Below are 18104 nucleotides of genomic sequence, written 5' to 3'. Positions count from 1 at the left end.
AATTACCTTTTGCTCTTCCGTGGTTCATTTTACGTGCGTTGTAATCGAGATGGCTCAATCAGGGCAGGCAAAAGAGCTAAATCAGAACTCCTATGCCATACACAGAGCAGAAGTTACAAAGCAAAATCTAACCTAAAATAGGATTGACGTCTTTTAAAACAGAACTCATCTCATTTTTTAAAGCATTCAGAATATCCGATTTTTTTCTCTTTTCAAATGGGAAATATCCAATTTTTCCAAGGACGAAAAGAGGGAGCTTCGTCCAAATAAAAACAACAGGGGTCAGGACTGGAGCAATCTACGAGAGTAGCAAGAGAGCCAGAGAGGCTAGAGTAAACGGATTTTTTAATAATATTAATTTAATGGGTCATTACAAAAAATTATACGTTTTCAAAAAATTGAAAAAATAGTACCTATCGGTAGGCGAAATGCTGACAGGGACCTATCAGCAATTGGCCTGCCAACGAGGTACTATTTTTATAATTTTTCAAAAACAGATATTATTTTTACAATTTTCTATTAAAATACTGTTATTTTTAAAAAGGATGTTCGTCAACTGGGCCAATTTGCACCAGCCCAAAATGAAGGCCCAGAAGGCCCATCTCATCCAGCCGTGGATAAGATGAAGGAAGCACCGAGGAGCGGCTAGCACGCAGCACTTGGACTCCTCGAACCATGGCGCTCGCGCTGGCCTCTCCAATGGCGTCCCTCTCCCTCCACTCCGGGAGGATCTCGGCTGCGGCTATCGGCGGCGTCGCCCGGCCTTGCAAGGTTGTACCGATGGGTGCATCCGCCTCTCCGTTCCTACGGAGTTCCTTCGTCTCGTCCTCCTCCACGTCGTCCGCCTCCGTTGCCCCCGCCTCGCTCTCGGCAGCGGTCTCGGCGTCGCTGGCCTTCACGTCCTCTTCCTCGTTCGCCGGTGAGAATACAGTCTCTCTCTCTCTCTCTCTCTCTCTCTCTCTCTCTCTCTCTCTCTCTCTCTCTCTCTCTCTGTGACAGTGCTGTGCTAGCATTTTGATTTTGGGCGGCATTTGGGTTGGGGAACTAGAGGGTAATTGCTTGCTTATACTCTCACGGGGAAATGGCAGGTTTGGAGTTTGGACTTCGGTGCACTGCGTGTTGGCACACGTTTGCACAATAGGATGTTTGTGTATGTTCTTCTAACCTTCTAGTTCGAGTTGTTATACGAAACTCGGTGGTGATACTAGGAAGGTGGAAATGTACACAAGGGAGAAGGAGTTTGCATATTTTGTTGCTAATCCAAGATAGGGAACAGAGGAAAATTGGGGATTTGATGTTGGTTTAGCGCGTAGAAACAAAATTAAAAGGTATCTTAGTTAGTTATCTGAAAATATTGAAGTTTGTCAGGTGGTATTATCAAATAAACTGAAATTCAATTACTGTTGAACCTGTTGGTTGATATGAATTGTTTGGTGAAATCTGAAATTTTATATCGTGGAGTCTGAGCACTCCTGTAATCGATCATGGATCAGCAAGTTTTGCTTAAGTAGTTTGAATGTGAGACGAAGTTAATTTGTAGTTGTACTTGCAGAGCCAGTTGTATGTCAGTTGCCAAACATGAAGGTCACAATGCTCATATTTGACTATTTCTGTCCACAGTTTGGGTTTTTACAAATTTATGAGAAGGAGCAAATATGAAACTTTATCTTTGTTGTCATATCCAAGTAGCATCCGGTGAACTGTAGACTGTATGTATCTAAATTCTGGCCTGAATCATCTAGACGTCGCAAAATCTTACAAAATGGCTACATAGAATTGGCCTTTTGTTTTGCTTGACAAGAAATCAAGTTTAAAAAAGCAGCTGCCCATGACTGAACCATTAACCAACATAACAGAATAAATCATATAACACAGCTGAAGCATAAACGAACGCTATTAAGAAACTTGGCCTCAAGACTCGTGCTCTGATACCGCTTCAATCACAATCAAATTTTCCATCACCTAAAGATCTTAAATGCTCCTAATAGCACAGCAATGTTGGATTCGATGAACCACTTAAACATTGTAGAATCTTTTCCAAAATCCAAGCGCAACCAGATTTGGTGAGAACTAAAACAAGTTACACGGCTAAATAGGTGATTTGTGAAACCTGGTGTTTTTTTTTTGGAATTCCAGATTTTATGAATCAAATTCCAATCTGGGTTCACAATGAAGTGATTTCATTGTTCTGACATTTTAACATTGTGTATGCCAGGTTCATCTTTGGGAATTGAGTTCAGCTACAACGGAGTAACAACACGAAGATCTCGTAGTCTGCAGATTAGGGCTGGTAAGGCTGCCCTCTGCTTGACCAAGAGGTCAAGGTCTAGGAAGTCACTTGCCCGTACACATGGTTTCCGCAGGAGGATGCGTACTACTTCCGGAAGAAAGGTCCTGAAGCGTAGGCGTGCCAAAGGCAGGAAGGTTCTCTGCACAAAGACAAATTCAAACAGTGGGAAGAAACGATTATTCTGATTGTACTGCAATTTGAGGCGCTTCCAACTGTAAGTGTACTTTCTACATCCAATCTTCTGAGCCAGTGTCTATCTGTAGCAATCATGGAGCATCCTATTTCTGTTACGTCTGAATCACCTTCTCAACACGAATTCAAGTTACCTTTTGTGGTTGTCGCAGTTCTTAGTCCATGTTGTTTAATGAGAACATATATTATACTTGATCTGCTTCTAAGTTTCTCTTTGGTGCGTGAATGAGATCTCTTGATTACTGCATTCTGAATATCGACTCTGCCTGAAGGGCCTGAACATTGTGTGCAGTAGGATAGAACTGGTACCTGCATCTTCAGAGTTTCAAGGAACACTAGAGACAGTCCCTTCCACTGAATCTTACCTAAATCTCTTCCGAATAAAGTCATAAATTTAATAATTAACACAGTCCACCTGGCTTCTCTCTGCGCGGTCTGTTTCGTAGCCTTCTTTGCAGGACCAATTTCTCCCCTAATCCGATCTTTTTGGACTTATGAAGCTTTTTATCAAAGATTAACACAGCGGCTCTTGGCAGAACTTCCAATTAGTATACAGAGTTATCAAATAGGCAGAGCTTCCAATAAGGATCACACTTTGATGTTGCTTTAATAACATGGGCTACATAGAACAGTTTTCACAAGGCAAATCTACAAATAACCACATCGGGGTGGAGGTAATTCGGTTTTTTCTGCGGTTTATGAAAAATCGGCAGATGAAACACTGACAATCAATAGTTTTAGGACACATTAAAAACTGCACGTGTATGTTTTAGACTTATAGCATACATATCTATTTTTAGTAGAAAAAGTCTGAACATAAGCATTTTATTACTTTTTGGACTTTTTATATATATACTTGCAACACTTATCTAACCAACTTTAATGTGTGAAAAAATACTGAGAAAACATTTGATAAAAAAATATATTTGTTCGTCTGCCTCTTAAATACAGTTATGTAAGTAATTTTGTAAAAATTTTAAGCTATTTAGAATGGATCTATGAGCAATTTGAGAAACAGGCTAAATTATCTATGAGCAATTTGAGAAACAGGTTAAGATAATTTAGATCGAATAAATTGGAATTTTTTAAAGGCAATATTAGATTTAGCTAATATATATTTTCAATAAAAAGAGAACAATTTGTGAATAATTTTGCTGCAAGCAAATTTCATAAAAGCAATTTGGTTCAAATTCGCAAACAATTTCCTATACTTTTAGAGCAAAATAGGTATGTATGCCATAAGACTAAAACATGCACATGCAGTTTTTAAATTTTACCTTTTTTAAGACCTTATTGTTTCTCTTTGATTCTATAGATATGGTCGAGAATCACAAACACAAAAAAAGGGAAAGGTATCACCATCTAAATCAGAAAAGAAAATTAAAAGGGACAAAAATCCGAATCACGGGGGATGTAGGCACACCACAGCCGGACTGCTGGCCTAGATCTGGAACGGAGGGGTGGCTACAGGCGCTCGTCTTTGGGTCTGTTTGGTACATAGCTAAAACTTGTTACAGTTTGTCACGCTTAAAATTAGTTACGTTTGTTCAGTTTAGGTATCTGTTTGATTCGTAGTTATAATTGTAGCAAGATTCTCTTTCTGCTGCTACGATCTTGTGCGTCAGTGACTCAAAAAAGTATGAAAAGATTCTCTTATGCATGCCAAATTGTGACGAATATTTTGATCGATTAACGTTAGACGAGTGTGGTAAAAAATTATGGTAAATAGTGACAATATTAGTATATGAATCAAACAATCCGTTTATCACCGGATTACGAATCACTCTGGGCTAGGGATACACCAACTTTGGGTAGCAGGTCAAAAACTTAGCGACAGGTCTTGTGTTAGGGCGTGTTTGGTTTCACATCTGGTAAGTCAAGCCAAATTTTGGCATGCTTTGAAATTTGGGTCGTTGTTTGGTTTGGAGCTAAAATTTGACCGGTCCAGGAAAATTTGGCTGGTGCTAACTACAGTAAACAGCCGACGTGGGCATTGATGCGGGCGATTGCTCGCCCCGACTTTGTCGGGCTGCCAACCATTCTATGCATGAGGTGTTAGCAGCCAATTGTTTGTACATAGTTTGAAATTTTTTATTATTGAACTTCAAATGTTAATATTTACTAAACTATGTATCTGATTTGCAATTTGTTTGAAACGTGATATTCTTTGTGACTTTATATACAAAACAAGATCTCTCATTGCTATATTTCAATAATAAAAATTAATGACACGTATGCCCCACATATCATATTCATAGTTGTAGCAAAATTCGGTATAGCTACTATCCAAATAGTATTTTTTGTATGGTATTGCTCACGTTCTCTCTGCTCACAAATTGACAATGCCAAATTTTGATCAGGCGTTTTGGGGTCTAGAATCAAACAGGTCCCTAGCTCTCCAGCGGTGGCGATGGCCGTGGCCGCGTCTGCTTCTCCAGCGATCTGAGCCAGCGGGCGTAGCAGCGCTTGGTTATCCCGTCTACGGCTCCGTTCATCCCCTCCGCGGGCACCTCTCCGCGAGCCACCGCCTAGCGTACCCGTAGGTGTAGCCGGCGGCCACCACGCGTTTGACGATCGCCGCCGACATCGCGTCGGTCTCGTGCGCCCAGAACGCGTCGTTCGGCGGGAGCTCGGCGTCTGCACACGTCAAACAACAAAGTTGATGCGACTCACATGAATTGGCTGAACTTATTCCAATGTCTCCCCTCTTTTACATACAGGGTCCTCCCCTTTATATACCAAAGAAAAATATATACAAACAAATAGATCGTGCCAAACTCTGTGGTAGATTTATTCCTAACGAAACTAACTACTTCTAACCCATCATGACATCGGATAAACTTGCTAGCTTTACTCTGGTCGTCCTACACATTTGGTCCTATCACCGTACGCCGTCACACTCACCGGTCAAACCATCCTATAGTATTTAATACTACGAGACGGTCATTGCTCCATCACACCTGCCCATGATCTCGCTCGCCGAAAGGAAGTGTCTGGGGAAGAAAAATACTTGAGTAGATAATATTAAATACGTCCTGATAGGTTAGGTGAACATCTACTCTGCGACCAGGGGGCTGGTCGCACGAGCCCTTCTCTGATTACACGATGAGTCATGTGGTATTGAAAATATCTACTGTGGACTGATATTTGACGGTGTGGGATCCGCCTTGTAGGGCACCCCTTATCTTTTACACTAATAGTTTTATTGATCAATCTTTCATAATTTTTCTTAATCATGATATTAGTGTTTAATCAATTTTCGTCATTATCTATCATGGTCTGCTTTTGGGGTTGTAACTTTAGATTTAGATATCTGACGTGTTTGTCTAGTTTCTACTGTTACAATTTGAGGTCAATCGGAGTTATAGGTTTAGATTTATATAATATTATTTTTAGTGACGTGTCTACAATGGAATACAAGAATAAATTAGATATTTAATTAGAGCTAATTAAAATTTGAATTTATTTTCCGTAATAATGATTTCCTATTCAATGAGCAATCAATCCTACAACTACGAGCTTACATGGTATGAGCTGGGGGTGATCGAGTTCGACCCTGCTCCGAGCCTTAGTACCATCCATGTCGACATGGTCGACTTGCCAGTTGTGACGCAGCGTCCACTGGCCTCAACGTACCTAGTTGGGTCCTGTGGCGACAGCGTGCACAACATCGCTGAGGTCGCGGTGTACCAGATGGATTTCACTGAGCCGGCGTGGTGCAAGGTGGACGGAATCGGTGATGATATGGTCTTCCTTCTTGGTGGAGATAGGATTGGGCTTTCCAACTTTGGAGCCTCTTGCTCGGCCAGTGCGGACAACGGTTCGTCTGGCAATTGCATCTACTTGTTGAATCACATCGCCATCACTGAGAATGTTCTGCATGTCATCGACCTGGAGAAAAGGGACCGAAGAAGTGCAACGGCCTTTCAGACACAAAGGTTTACCCATGCCGGTGCGACCACCATTCTGGCTATTACATAAATGTCCATGATCTTAACAGCACTATTCCTTCATGGCAACAATGTAATTTCATAGTTTAATCAGCGTACTTGCTTGTTTCTAGTAAAATCAGGGGTGGCCGTGGCCTATTGCCTTCAAAGAATTTTTTTTTTCGTTTCGCTATATAGGAATGGATCCAAAATGAATAATAGCAGATAAACTACTTAAACCAAGATAAAACAAACACTACAAAATCAGAATTTTTTAAATAATATTATTTTATTAAAAAATTATAAAAATAATAACTAAATTCATAAAATTGTAAGAATAAGTACCTATCGGTATGTGAAGTACTGGTAAGCGAACTGTTGGTACTCCCTACGTGTCACTGGGTTTGGGGACCTGTCGGTACGCGGTAAACCGACATGTGGTGGGCCCAACTACAGGGGGTGTCACGTAGGCTTTTCATGAAACATAGTGGTCTGTCAGTATTCCATGTTTCGACAGGTGACACTCCATGACCTGTTGATATTTCGTGTGTCGACAGGTGACAGCTCAGACCTATCGGCACGTGGAATGCCGATAAGCCTATAATAATTAGGCAGACGTCGATTTCTCTCTCAACGTTCCGTCTTCCACACACACGTAGGCGCACGGCGAGGCAACAACAGTGTCGGCACGCGGCGGTGGAGTAGCAGCAATGGGCAGCGCAACGGCGAGCTACAGTGCGGCTGTGGGAGGAACCGGTGGCGCCATATGGCTACATTCGTGGGTACATTTTTTCTTCCTTATTTAGATTGGAATAGGAATAGTATTAGGTAGAATGGAAAAAGTATAGGTAGAATAGAGATACATTCGGGTAGATTAAAATTAGGTTAGAGACATAGTTGTGTAGAATAATAGATAGAAAATTTAGAGTATGATATTTAGAGTGGTTAGAAATTTTAGTGTAAGATTTTCGCGGTATAGATAAAAAATTAGAATAGAATTTTCACAATATAGATAGAACGTTTAGAGTTGAATGTTAAGAATATTTAGACTAGAATTTGTAATATGTATAAATTTTTTAGTAGAATGTTTAGAATTTTGCGGTATATGTAGAATAGGAAATAGTATAGACTTATAATTTAGGAAATTTGGGTATATTCGTAGTAGAAATATTCTATATATTTAAGATAGGTAAGATTCGGTACAATGTAAATTAGGTATATTTATTTAAAAATTTGGAAGAAATTTGGTAGTATTTGATAAAACATTTTTGAAACATATTATTGATTAGGTGCAGCTTATTATTAATTTATAGTTTTTGTTAGATTTGGTAATTTTATGTAAATTATTTAATATGTACTATGTAAGTAGTACTTCATTTTGATTTAGTACAAATCTAGATTACAATATTTATGGGAATTTAGAAAACTAGAGGAGATGTTGGTGAAAATTATAGGTATAGAATATAGAGAGTATATAGGAATATGCGGTCTATTTAAAATTGGATTTGTTGGTTTGAATATTTTGGTAGCTGGACACAATATTTTTTTAGTGTTTTATAGTTATTTTAGTATAATGGGTAAGGTAATTATAATTAAGGGAAAAATGCAACCCCCAAAAGTTACTTGGATTTTGACTCCCCCCCAAAGTTATTTTGTTGCAAAAAATCCCTGAAGGTTTGGTTTTGTTGCAAAAACATGGCCAAAAATTTAATTTTTTTTAAAAAAAAGCACAAAAAATTCTAAAAAAACTAGAGACAATTTAAAGACCTTTTGTGAAATTTGTTTCAAAAATAATATCCTTTGTATCATATTTAATGGAGAGTTAGTTTAAAAAAAAGAGAAAAACATGCAGCTCATTTATTAATTCGAGTCAGCATGGGAGTATGATTCTATCATGGTGACTAAAGGCCAGATGTTTTATGATAAGTTCTATCTACAATATGCAGTGAAAAGATGATGTTTCTCGGAGCAGAGTGAGTTCAAGGTGGTAATTTTCAATACTCGGACATACGACATGTAATGTTTAGGTGAAGGTTGCACGTGACGAGTCCATGGATTCTTGCCGATGTACGACACTATATGGGTAGCGTCAATTATTGAGACGCATACTTGCAACTTGAGGCGACCTCTGCGCGCACACAGGAACATGACCGCTGATTATGCTGCAAAGGAGATGTACCCAGAGATTGTGAAGAAGACTAGTATATCCCCTTTTTGGAATTATGAATGCTATCGACAACAGATTTGAGTATGAGATTTCCTACGACATGACATGGAGAGTGAAACAGAAGGTGTTAGAGAAGAGGTTTGTCACATATAAAGAATCATACCACAACCTACCTTCATTGTTAGAGGTTATTCAGGGGAGGAACCCAGGCACATGCATTGCTACTCACAATTTCGTGAATCAGGATGGAGATTGAGTCCTTCAGTGGGCGTTCTGGTCGTCTGGGTGTATGATCGAGGTATTCCGATATTGTCGGCCGGTGATGTGTGTGTACGAGACATTCCTCACAGGCAAATACAGGGGTCAGATACTCACAACTATCAGGGTAGATGGTGAGAACCAGGTTGTGCCTTTTGTTTTTGAATTCGTTGAATGTGAGTCTACGGATAGTTGGCTGTGGTCCTTGCAATGGGTAAAGAAAGGTGTTGTTGGTAACAAGCCTAACATGTGTGTCCTCCATGATCGTCATGCAGGATTGTTGAACGCTATCAACACATTGCAGAGTGGTGAGGGTGGGGTATTCACCTGCTTCCCTCCAACAGTACGACAAGCCTAGGTACAAGTACGAATGATACATGAACGAAGAAGAGTACGCGAACATCAACTACGACTACAATAAGACTGAGGCAATGAGGCGCGTGGATGTTGAACTACCGAAGATGAGGCTACATGAGCTCAATAAAGAGTTATGGGATAAGTACCTCAATACATGCGGTAACATATAGGTTCCTCCACAATACGTGTGTGGCCTATCGGCTATGCTAGGTCATGTGGCGCATGGACTGACACAGGGGTACGTGTATAACAAGCACTACCCTCATCGATGCAACTTCTAAGAAATCCGCTGGGAATATCTGGATGAGAAGCCTCAATCTTTCCACCAACCCAGTATATATTTTATTCACTAGACATTCTGTCTTTCCATAAGCCATAGTTCATTTAGCAATGGAGTACTACATGCCATTGTAACTTGTCATAGATTGTGTACAACATGTGATGTACTTTACTTTCATCAATAAAATGACTGTGATTTATCATTCTGCCAATACGTTTTTCTAAGCCCAATGCTTGCATAGGATTCCCTACCTTCCATATAGAAGCAACAATAATTCATTACTAAACTTTTGCAGAATGAAATGGCCACACCAAGCAACAACTTTCACAGGGAATCTCTGCCAAGCATCAATGCCACAACTTTTCTAGCTTTCACAGCGAATCCCTGCTCATTTTTCCTTGTACACAATACTCATATGCTCTAGTCTCCAACCATGCCCATGCACATGTCCCCAGCCACCATAAATAACCCCACCCTCAACCATGGCTACACCACTCCTTCCTTGTGTCTCTCAACTACAATGTCTTTCTCAACTCCACCAAGCCCACCCAAGAAATATTGGGTTATTTTCATCACCCAGGGGGTCAAACCGTTAATGTGCTTATGTGGTAACTCTTGTAGGCTTCGCGAGTCACATGACATCTCCTACACCTATGGCAGATGCTTCTTCATGTGTGCCCTCTATCAGTACGACCCGTCTCGATACAGACCGTATGAGTACCCACCGGTATAGAGTACTTTTGTGGTACTTTTCGTATAATTTCATGCACTATCTTACTAATCTCCCTTCTTATTTTATTTGTCTAGTCTCCTCCACCTATCTGTGACTTCATAGAATGGCTAGGCATGAAGCAAATTAAGCACCAGAAGTTGTGGGTCGATTTGGAGATGCGATGGAGGAGGGAAGCTTACGAACGATAAGAGTACAAGCAACAGCAGGAGGAACTATGGCTCAAGCGTCAGGAGTAGGAGCGCATGAGGAGGGCAGCGAAGGAGTGTCGCGGCTGAAGCACACAAAGCAGAGATGGAAAGGAAGCGGGAGAGGGCCTGTTGCACTAAGGCGGAGAGCCCCGATGCCCTGTGAAATGGCAATTATCCCAGTTGCACTTGGTAGAGAGCATTTATTATAACCGGCCTATTTTCATTCACTAAGGCATATTACATTTAGCAGCAGCACGCTATTAGGTTAGTCTTTAGGCGTAACGTGCATGTCAATGTTTGTTATTCTCATCTCTTTATGGTAATGGTCCATTCGCATAACGACTATAAACCCCATGTCCCATATAATTTTTATCAGTGTATGTAACATCCACACCGAATTCTATGATAATTGTGCTTCAATACTACTATTGTTCGAAAATTTGGATTTTATATCATCCCAACGTTACTTCACTAAAAAATTGCTCACATAATTTTACATCAATTAAATAAATAAATATCGGCAACCAAAATTAGAAAAAAAATGAACTTGTGATGTCGTTTGGACAACTATTTGAACAACAAATATTTTCGGCAGTTCAATATCCGTGTGCCTTATTGCCTCAGCCTTCGTGTAGCTGTAGTTAATATTTTCGATAGAGTGACTTCTTTTATATGATGTACACTAAGCTCTGGCTGTGTCCCAATAATAATTACGTGATATTTCCCAAATTATTATAAAAAGTAAAATGGGGTGCTACATTTTGACATGTCGGCAGATGGCGTGCCGACAGGCTATCGGTAAATGGAATGCCGAAAGGCCTGTCGGCTGTCAGCTACCGCGAAACCCTTATCAGTGTCTACCTGGGGGCCTATTAGTACGTGGAATGCCGAAGGCCTTTTGTCCTCATTCCGTGTGCCGACAAGCCCCTGGGCCTAGTGCCACATCGGCTGTCAGAATTCGGAGTATCGACATGTCTTTTGTTGGTATTCCACATGCCGACAGGTACCTATTCTTGTAATTTTGTGAAGTTGACTATTATTTTTTCAATTTTCTAGCAAAATAATTTTATTTTTTTTAACAAAATCATGCTTCTTAGAGTTCAGATGTTTGAAATTTGTAATCTGATCAGCCGACCGTGTGGACATAGTGATGATGGCGGGGCTAGGACTTTGGGGTTGACAGTGGTGGCTTCTGGTGGGGATTTTTCTGCTGTCAAGCTTAGAGGGAGGTCGGCGGGCGACAGACCGGGCTAGCGAAGGATGCAGGTGTGAGGGCGGGGTGGCTAAGCAGCGAGGATGCTGCCGGAGTTGGGAGGACGCTGGCAGGATGGGGAGCGCGTCACAGAGAGAGCAGAAGTGCGGGGAAGAGGAACTGGGATGCGTTGGCCAGAGCAAGAAGAGAAGACGGCGGACATGTTGGACTTAATCCTAGCCATGGGCCTCGGGGACTCATTTCATGCTGGTGCGGAAGCATGGAGTTCATATACGGTTTGTATACGGCTATAGCGTCGTTCGTGTGTGTGCAGAGTTTGAGTCGGAGTTAGAGTCCAGAATCGGATCTTGGGATGGTAAGATTCATGTTAGGATTTGGAGTTAGCAGGTTGCTATAAATATAGAGTTGTAATCCCTGGATTGTGTATGCCAGATAAGTCAAAAAAGTCGCAAGTCAAGATAAGTTGAAAAGAGCCTAAAATTTCCTCCAGAGAGTTATTGCCTTGTTTCATTGTTCTCGTTGAGTATCTGGTATTTTTCATTGAATACTCAGGTGTTGCTGGTCGATTGGTGTGATCGAGAGCAGTACGTACACGGCACATTGCCTGTTTGGTCGTGGTCGAGCACGTACAACTAGTCGCTCAAGCTGGTCGTGACTGATGGTCGTGAGTTGGCGTGCTCCCATCCTTCTGGTCGCTCTGCTGGTCGAGGAGCCTGGTCGCTTGCGTTGTCGCGAATCCGGAGTGGTCGCGCTCGTGATCCAGTGGTCGGACCCATCATCTAGTATCAGAGCTGGTAGGACGCGGCACTAACTTATGAAGATGTTGATCGTTCCTCAGGGCGAGGCGACGCGGGAGAGCGGCGGTGGGCTGTTCCTGTACCCGCAGTTGACGGTGACAAACTACACGAGCTGGGTGATTCGTGTGCAGGTGATGATAGAAGATCAAGGCGTCTGGGAGGTAGTCGAGCCAGCGGCCGGTGCGGCCGTCGATAAGAAGAAGGACAAGAAGGTGAGGTCGCATCTCTTCCAAGCGCTCCCGGAGGATCTCTTGATGCAGGTGGCAAGAAAAAAAAACTACGAAGGAGGTCTAGGATTGTCTCAAGATAAGGTTCATCGGCATGGATCGCGTCAAGAATGCGCGGCTTCTAACGTTGAAGAGCGACTTCAACGCCATGCGCATGCAGGAGGGAGAGAGCCTGGACCAGTACGCCGGAATGCTCAACAGCATGTCCGTCTGGTACGTAAACCTACGGAGACGCTCAACGACGCTGCATTGGTCAAAAAGCTGTTCGATACCATGCTGGATCGATTCCTCAGTGTGATCGCCGGGATTGAGCGGTTCGAGGAAGCCGTGGGGCGGCTTAAGGCATTTGAAGAATGTGCTCGCCCACGTGCATTCGGCTGCAACAACAATGGCGATGGCCAGCTTCTGCTCACTTAGGCTGAGTGGCAGGCGCGGCAGAAGAAGGACGACAGTGACTCCTCGTCAAGCAACAAGGGCAAATACCATCCTCCTGTAGATAGCAATCGCGGTCGGGGTGGTCGTGGACGCGGCAGAGGTTGTGGCAAAGGTGGTCGTAGCGGCACGTCACACAATGACGAGGAGAGTGGCTCGGACGGCGGTCGTCGCAACAAGAGTCACATCAAGTGCTACAACTGCTACAAGATGGGTGAATTACAATAAAGCAAACGGTGTATGCGAAGAAGGTCTGTGGTCAATTCGGTATGCTGGATTGCAATCCCACAAAATTCTCCATGGAACAAAGGGCGCAGCTGCATAAGGATCCATATGGACAACTGGTTGATGCAACTGAGTATTGTCGCATCATCGGTTGCCTGAGGTATTTACTCCATACAAGACCTGATCTTTCTTTTGCTGTCGGGGTGGCAAGCAGATTCATGGAAATGCCCATAGTGATGCATTACGAGGCAGTAAAGCAGATTCTTCGGTATTTGAAGGGCACAATTCATTATGGTCTTATGTATACCAGAGGAGGAATAGAAGAAGAAATCACCGAGTACACAGATAGTGATCTGACCGGTGACATGGATGACAAAAAGAGTACTGGAGGTATGTCTTTCTATATTAATGATAGCCTGGTGTCATGGAACTCGCAGAAGCAGAAAACGGTGACTTTGTCTTCCTGCGAGGCTGAGTTTATGGCGGCAACAGTAGCGGCATGCCAAGAACTGTGGCTCAAAAGTCCGTTGGGGGAGCTGACAGGAAAAGAGCCCAAAGGAGTCAAATTTTTGTTGATAACAAAGCAGCGATTGCTTTAATGAAAAATCCAGTGTTTCATGGCCGCAGTAAACATATTGACATCAAGTTTCATTTCATCTGTGAGTGCGTTGAAGCAGGCCAGATTGAGGTGGACTTCATCTGCACGGAAGAGCAGCGAGCCGACGCTCTGACGAAGGCATTGCCGATAATGAAGCTGGTGATCATGCGACATCTATTGGGAGTTCATGATCTTGGCCCACGTCAGGATTAGCGGGGAGTATGTTGGACTTAATCCCGGCCGTGGGCCTCGGGGACTCGTTTCACGCCGGTGCGGAAGCAAGGAGTTCGTATACGGTTTGTATACGGCTATAGCATCATTCGTATGTGTGCAGAGTTCGAGTCAGAGTTAGAGTATAGAGTCGGATCATGGGATTACATGATTCATGTTAGGATTTGGAGTTAGCAGGTCGCTATAAATATAGAGTTGTAATCCCTGGATTGTGTATGCCAGATAAGTAAAAAAAGTCGCAAGTCGAGATAAGTTGAATAGAGTCTAAAATTTCCTCCAGAGAGTTTTTTTGCCTTGTTTCATTGTTCTTGTTGAGTATCTGTTATTTTTTGTCGAATACTCGGGTGTTGCTGGTCGATCGGCGCGATCGAGAGCAGTACGTACACGACACATTGCTGGTCTGGTCGTGGTTGAGCACGTACGACTGGTCGCTCAAGCTGGTCGTGACTGGTGGTCGTGAGTTGGCGTGCTCCCATCCTTCTGGTCGCTCGGGTGGTCGAGGAGCCTGATCGCTTGCGTTGTCGCGAGTCCGGAGTGGTCGCGCTCGTGATCCAGTGGTCGGACCCAACAGGACATTGGATTTTGATTGTATGGTGGATATCGTTTGACTGAGATCAACGACGTTTTTAGACACATGAAATATAGCATCACCCCTACAAAATAGTATTTGTAACGAAATTGGCCATGTCAATGTAGCCTAGATTGCCTAGCTCCTCTTGGTCACTTGCATCGGCAAGCCGCCTTGCATCCGTAGCGTCAGTGAGAGCACGAGCCCCGCAGCGCACCTCACCACCGATGAATTGGAAGCGGGACCTCTCGAACACGCACGCAACGATGGACTTCATCTGGATGTACGCCATTTCCTTGCCGAGGCACATCCTTGGCCCCGCGTGGAAGATCGGGTACTTTGGAGCCACCGCTCCGGCCTGAACTCCTCGCAGTCCTTGCCCCATATGTCCTCCACCTGCGTCATCGCGTACGCTGAATAGGTCGTTAGCCACCCTTTCCCGACGAACGTGCCATCCGGCAGGAAGTCCTCCTCCTTGCAGCTGTGCATGTCCATGGCCTCTGGCGGGTACAGCCGCATGGACTCCGTGATGGCGGCGTGGAGGTAGTGCATGCCGCTGAACGTCGTGGCCGTGCTCGCCTGGCTGGACGCGCGCACCGAGTGGATCTCGCGCGATCTTGTCCTCCACGTCGGGCCGGGTGGAGACCAGCCAGAAGAACCAGGTTAGCTAGCGCTGACGACGTCGTATCGCGCCTGAGGCCTGACAATGAGGAAGTTGGTGACCACGTCCTGAAGGCTCTCGTTGCTGTGCTGGCCGCTCACGGTGAAGCACGACAGGAAGTCGTCCCTGCACGCCAGCCCGGCCTCACCTCTCTCCCTGCGCTCACGGATGATCCTGTCGGCGTAGCCGTGGATGGCTCCGATAGCCTCGCGCATCCGCCTCTTGGGCGCCATGTTGAGCAGCCTCTTGAGACGCCACAGTGACTTGAGCGGCGACATTGTGATGCCCGTTCTTGCTGCCAGCTTGGCCCATCTCCCTACCCTCGAAGCCCAGCCCACTCTTAAGCTCGCTCTCTCACTGGCAACCCAGGAACGTCTATCAGCCCTAACCTCTTGCTCCCTTCATGCCTGTGCCTACACCCGCTCTCGCTCCCGCGCGCCACGCTCACAACCGCTAGCCGAAACCGCCACGCCTACGATCCGTCTCCGCGCCTCATGACTCCGCAACGGACTCACTCCCTCTCTGAACTATAAAATATCCTCCACAGCACCCCATTGCCCTACTGTTCCCCCAACCCTGCAGCCTCACCATCGCCATTGCCGACGTGCAGAGCACCACCGCTCACCGTCTGCGGTGTCCGAGCTCTCCTCAGCGACTCCAAGCCTGCCGTCGGCTTCGCAGGAGCAAGGGGGATCTTCTCCACCGCTCCTCGACGACGTTCAATCACCGTAAGCCGCCCTCCACCAAGCTCCAGTGAGTTTCGCCGTCGCGCACCGTCGCCCGCCTTCTCTGTTGCGCCCCGAGGCAAACTGACTGGTTCTAAGGCACCGCAAGACCCCGAGGAAGCTTCCCAACCCATGTTTTCACTTCTCCGTCACAGCAACCGAGCCCCCGCTGGGCTCCGACCTCACCGTCGTCTGCCACCACCAAGCCACCTCCGACCGCCTCGAAGCTCTCGGTGAGACCCCCTATCCCTCCTCTCTGTTTTGCGCCATTTCCCGTTGTGTTTCTTAGCTTGTAGCACTGGATCAAGGTTCTTCGACGATGCTTTGTCCATGCCCACAGCGACGCCACTGTTTTGCTGTCACCGTTGGCTGTCAAACCCTCCCCAATCGCCCTGATCCATCGGATCCCTCGCATGCAGTCAAGAATTAGAGGTTTAGAAACCCCATCGCCCCTTTGAATCGTAGCTGTTTGTTTTGAGATCAACGGATTATATTTAAATAGAGGTAGCTCAGTCAGCCTTGCTACGTCAGTGCCACGTGTTGTAGCCACATCAACAGCCTTGTCCGACGTGGCAAGCCACGTCAACACACCTGAGCCTAGTCAGTAGGCCCAGTCAGCGATGACATCATGCTTACACAATAAATAGGTTTTTCAATACAAAAATAAACCCTTTTATTCTATGAAATTAAGTAATATTACATTTAGGTCCGTAAACTTTTCTATTTTTACAAAAATGCCCCAGTCAATACTGTTATTTTACTTTTAGCCCCGCTAAACTTTTACATAATTAAAAATAGGTCCCTAAAATTTTACAAATAAGCCCCTAGAACTTTCTATTTTTACTAAATAGCCATATCTTTTATAGAAAGGCCCCTAAAGCTTCAAACCCTCATAACTTTTATGTTATAGCTATGTTTTAGGCGATTCTTATGCTCACGCGATTGTAACAGCGAGTACTCTCTGTTAGTAGGTTTTTTTATAGTGTTTTGCTACTATTTGGTATACTGTTCTTAGATGTTTGTGCTTGCTTATTTCTGATGGGCACGATTGCAATAGAAGACGAGCATTTCGTGAACCTGCAATACTGGACTTTTAAAGAGTTTGAGCAACATGCTGGTGAAGGTAAGTGTCATTGATCATATTGATCCTATTGTAGTAAAGTGTATCTTTTACTTTCTAGATGCATGTTTTTCAATATGAATCCTATTTTTAGGGTTTATTAGTACTTTTCATGATTATCCTTTTCGCGTGTGTTGTAGTCTATGTGTCAGGGGTAGCAATGCTTAGTTATGCTATTGAGTTAGGTAAGTTAAGTGTTAATCTGATTAATGGTCTATGCAACATGAACCGGGTTGAGTAATCTTTTGTAGCAATATGGATCATAGGGATCTAGGCAGGTTGGTTTGGTTGGTTTGGCTGTTATGTACGCATTGGGAATGTACGAGTACCTGCTTTAGATCCTAAGGACCAGTTTTTGAAGCTTGTAACCTGGCTGAATAGAGCAACCATGAGGCTTATATAGGTATGACCTGACCAATTAATTAGATGCCCTCCTTATTCTGTAGGCACTAGTGGATGGTTGAGTGGCACAAAAGGGGGCCTCGACAGTGGATGGAATGACTGTTAGGGGTGAAACCTTAGTGGGTCTATATGGATTTGAAGGAGCTTTGTAAAGGCCTTGTAGTGAGACCCCGGCTCCACACCCTGAAAGTGTGAAGCAAAATAGAAATCACAACCCGTGGGTAAAGTGTGCAAACTCTGCGGAGTATAAAACTGATCGATTAGCCATGCTCACGGTCAAGAGCGGGCTTGAACTTCTTCATGATTAGTGGGGATCTTGGATGGTTGGTTTTGGGTAGTCAGGTGGTAGTACCCAGATGAGTTCGTAGCCAGATATGGAATCCGATGAGCTGTTCTTTTAATGCTGGTGTCATCACACATAGTAAATAGGATTGCTAAGTTATTTTTGACTCATAGAATAGGATGGCATAGATGCAGTAAACCTGAATTAAGCGTTTCTTGCCTTAAGCCT

The 18104-nt window shown here is 44.0% G+C and overlaps 1 pseudogene; it reads right to left on the bottom strand.

Annotated features, from left to right (window-relative positions):
• Nucleotides 1-2216: 2216 nt before the first annotated feature.
• On the bottom strand, nucleotides 2217-15624 carry LOC133922678 (cytochrome P450 CYP94D108-like; annotated as a pseudogene).
• Nucleotides 15625-18104: the final 2480 nt, after the last annotated feature.

The sequence above is a fragment of the Phragmites australis genome, chromosome 1 (genome assembly GCF_958298935.1).
Source record: "Phragmites australis chromosome 1, lpPhrAust1.1, whole genome shotgun sequence".
Lineage (NCBI taxonomy): Eukaryota > Viridiplantae > Streptophyta > Magnoliopsida > Poales > Poaceae > Phragmites > Phragmites australis.
Note: the sequence above shows the minus strand (reverse complement) of the source record. Positions and strands in the feature narration are given on the sequence as shown.